We start from the raw sequence: 4697 nt of genomic DNA on the forward strand, positions 1-4697 counted from the left end.
ACCTCATGAACACAAGCAGATGGAGCTCTTTTTGTAAGTCTTCATGACAGTTACAGAAACAGTCTGGAATACAAGACAGAGGTCAACACAATTTATAATATAATACAATAGAATATAATTAATGTAATGTCACTGTGCCCTCCAGATGCCTTCTTCATAAAAACTGATTATACAAAATAATTAAAAGAGGGGGTTAAATGTATAATAATAATAATAATAATAATAATAATAATAATAATAATAATAATAGCTTACACTTATATAGCGCTTTTCTGGACACTCCACTCAAAGCGCTTTACAGGTAATGGGGACTCCCCTCCACCACCACCACCAATGTGCAGCATCCACCTGCGCCAGAACGCTCACCACACATCAGCGATCAGTGGGAAGGAGAGCAGCGTAATGAAACCAATTTATAGAGGGGGATTGTTAGGAGGCCATGATTGATAAAGGCTGATGGGAAATTTGGCCAGGACGCCGGGTTTACACCCCTACTCTTTTCGAGAAACGCCCTGGGATTTTTAATGACCACAGAGAGTCAGGACCTCGGTTTTACATCTCATCCGAAGGACAGCGCCTGTTTTACAGTATAGTGTCCCCGTCACTGCACTGGGGCATTAGGACCCACATGAGCCACAGGGTGAGCGCCCCCTGCTGGCCCCACTAACACCTTCTCCAGCAGCAACCTTAGTTTTTCCCAGGAGGTCTCCCATCCAGGTACTGACCAGGTACTGACTAGGCTCACAGCTGCGTAGCTTCAGTGGGTTGCCAGTTGTGAGTTGCAGGGTGATATGGCTGCTAAATGTTTCAGTGATGTTTGATGTTGTACACACATAGAGCACAAAATCTTTGAGTCAACTGCAGTGTAGATAATGTGTTTTTTTTATATATACCTTAATGTGAGACTGTGAATTGGGTGGCATATGGTTCCTCATGTTCCTACAGTATGTTGTAGTGATTAAGTCTGCAAAGCCAGTCATCACAAATTCAAGTTGTTAAGTCTCCTATCTCTCTTCTTCATAGGTTTTACCTCCAGCTACCATATAGTAACTGGAGTCCAGTATTTGATAGAGTAATTTGAAAATGTGCATTTGCTTTGAAAGTAAGTATGGATATAAACATGAGAGGAGGCTGTTCATCACATTGTTGCTCCAATTGTTTTTGGTGTATCTGGAGCCAAGAACTTGATCAAGGAGCTTCCTGGAGGAATCCAGTTATATCACCTTCAGTCACAACTGTAGGGGCTTTGCCTTTGGTTTGAAACACTGCGCTGACTGTAAATATGTGCAACTTGATATAAAAGACTTCTATATCAACTCGCTGCAGTCTAGTCCTGAATTTTACTTACTTTTGTGCTTAAGTAGCATCAAACCAGGATGCTAGTTCTGTCTGAAGCCACAAGAGGGAAACAGTGCCCTACGCAGAATTTAAATGTGCTAATGATTTCGTAATTTCTGCTTAAGAATTTAACATAACAACATAAACAATGAGGACATATAACCCATCACGCCTGTTTGGCAAAAGGTTAAAGAAAGATGTTTCATGTGAAACTCTCAAAAATCCACAAAGGACTCTTATCTTTGAAATTAGCACTCAGTGGAGAGGTTAGGACTTTTCTTGAAGATACACATTCAGTCCTTTTTAGACAATATTATTAGAAAAACACTATCTTTTTTGACAAATAAAATGGACCCAATGTTACAGTACCAACATCCGGCCACCAGGGGGCACCCAAACCCAGAGTATGCGCCTCACCCACTCTAGGGAGGCGTAGGTTAATCAAACCCATCATCACGCCTCATCTCCAGCCTACTTAAGCCATATTCCCTGCCCCATCTGTGCTCAGTATTGGTTTTTGACCTTGAGAGCTACACTTTTCTGTGACTGAGATTTCCCTTCAACTCCCTTTTGGCTATTGGATTTTTTTTGCTTGCCTTAGATCATGATTTTGGAAGTTGTCTTGGATACTTTCAGCTTTGTTTCCTTTTAGCTCCTTGACCTCTGCTAGTTTTTTTACTTAGACCTCGGATTTCTCTGTAAACTAATTATTTTGTGACCCCTAACCTGCATAGGGTCCATCCCTTTGCAAGTAGCTGCTTGGCCACATAATGAAATACTGAGCCACCCACATGGACCCCGCGGATTCAAATGAAATTCGGCCAGTGCTGTCTCAGCACTCTTTGGCACTGACCCAGCTGCAATCCACAATCCAGCAACTCTCGGAACATCTCTCTAACCTGGCGGCAACATTAACTCCCCTGGCATCCCAGATACCTTCTGCTGCTGCCTCCCCTCAGTCACTGCCTCTGATCACCCCAGAGAGGTATGATGGTAACCCAACTAAATGCCATGGTTTTTTAGCCTCGTGTTTAAGTTACACCCAACGGATTATCCCACCTTCCGTGAGAAGACCTCCTTCATAATCTCCTTGTTAACCGGTCACGCACTGGATTGGGATGCCTTGGAGATATCTGATTTTGAACTATTCCAGGAGCAACTAAAAACCATTTTTCACCACTCTGCTCACGGAAAAGATGCCGCTTCCCCGCGCTCCACAGCAGAATACTCCACTGAGTTTCATGTTATCGTGGCAGAAACTACCTGGAATGATGAGGTTCTTATCTCCCTTTTTCACCAAGGGTTAGCAGAGGACATTAAGGATCATATCACTGTAGTGCCCCTAAAAGGACAAACTCTGGAGCAGGTTGTCACGCAGGCTATTGACATCAACTATTGAGTCAGGGAATGACGTCGGGACTGATCTAGAGCATCACTACGTACAACCCCGTTCTAGGAAAACACCTTTCCATTTTCAGACCACCCAATGGGTCTTGGCCATGCTCGATTAACGCCTGAGGAGAAAGAAAGGTGCCGAAGGGAAGGCTGTTGCCTCTACTGTGGGTCTCACAGGTATTTTCGAACCCACTGTCCTGCTAAACAACAACACATCCAACACTTCCTAGCAAAGAAGGATGCTCCAGTGAATGAAACTCTTCTCAGCATTTACGCCCATGAAGGACTTTTTGTCCCCGCCACGATCACCCAGGGAAATACCCTTCTTCCACTCCTGGCCTTTACTGATTCAGGGGCAGCCGGGAGCTTTATAGATTCCTCATTCTACATATTTACACCTTTTATTACAGTACCTCTGCCTCTCCAAGAGACAGGACCCATGACACAGCAGGTTCTAAAACTGTCTACACAGCACATATATAAAACAACTTATCCATGTACTCACGGAATTACTAGAACCTTGTGTCCGAGTCCTCTCCTGCTTCCAACACTGCAAGCTCTTCCTTCTCCAATTCCCTTGAACTCTCCTGACTACAACTCATCCTGGGTGGAGGGATGGAAGTGTCCCAGCTTGCAACCATTTCACTCTGCAACTCACAACTGGCAGCCCACTGAAGCTCGGCAGGTGTGAGCCTGACCAGTACTTGGATGGGAAACCTGGGAAAAGCTAAGGTTGCTGCTGGAAGAGGTGTTTGTGTGGCCAGCAGGGGGTGCTCACCCTGCAGTCTGTGTGGGTCCTAATGCCCCAGTATAGTGATTGGGACACTATATTGTAAAAAGGCACTGTCCTACAGATGAGAAGTAAAACTGAGGTGCTGACTCTTTGTGGTCATTAAAAATCCCAGGGTGTTTCTCGAAAACATTTCCCATTGGCCCTTAACAGTCATGGCCTTCTAATAATCCCCATCTATGAATTGGCTTCATCACTCTCTTTCCTCCCCACTCATAGCTGGTGTGTGGGGAGCGTACTGGAGCACTATGGCTGCTGTCGCATCATCCAGATAAATACTGCACATTGGTGGTGGTGGTGGAGGGGAGTCCTCATTACCTGTGGAGCATCCAGAAAAGTACTATACATTTGTAAGCAATTATTATTACTAATTGTCCCTTTGATATCTACGGTAAGAGGCCAGAGTTAACTGCTTGGGGTTCATTGATCAACTGGCAGAGGACCCCAGGTGTAACGATGCATTGTGTAATCCAGTCTCCCCCCCAGTCTGAACTGTTGGTAATAAGTGTCTGTGCTGGGAGGGTCTATGATCAATCAGAAGCTCAAGAACAGATAGTCAATACAGGTCCTGCCTTTTGTTTACACTGTGACAATATTATTTATTATTAGGGTGAATTATTCAGTTTTTAAATAAAACAACTACTTTTTAATTCTTGTATTCCTTCTAGTCCTTACTTTTACTTTTCATTCAATTTACATTTAGGCTATATATTCTAAAGGCTAAATAAAGTTATTATTTCTCTCATACGGCACAATACTTGAATATGTCAACTCATCTTCTATATCATATAGCCTATATTGGTGTTGGGTTTATTATATATTGGACAGAGTATAGCTACAGTACGAGCACTGTAATTTTAGCGCGCTCTTCTCTTCTGCAGAACGCGCTGAAATCTCGTACCAACAGACTGGAATGTCCCACAACGATTTGTGAGGGTGTAGAAGGGTTTATAATAAATATTAGTTTAAGCCCTGTAGTATAAATATAGGTATATGTTTAACTACTGAGAAAAAGATAAATATCCAATCATTTTTATCATGTCTGTGTCCCCGGGACCGTTCAGAAAAGCGGAAGAATCAACCATAGTTGAATTTTCCCGCACTTCACCACTCCTGCCACATTGTCTAACGCCTCGGAAACCCCCACATTCCCATTCTCCTCTGCGCTGTGGCT

Source organism: Lepisosteus oculatus, chromosome 1 (genome assembly GCF_040954835.1).
Source record: "Lepisosteus oculatus isolate fLepOcu1 chromosome 1, fLepOcu1.hap2, whole genome shotgun sequence".
Classification (NCBI taxonomy): domain Eukaryota; kingdom Metazoa; phylum Chordata; class Actinopteri; order Semionotiformes; family Lepisosteidae; genus Lepisosteus; species Lepisosteus oculatus.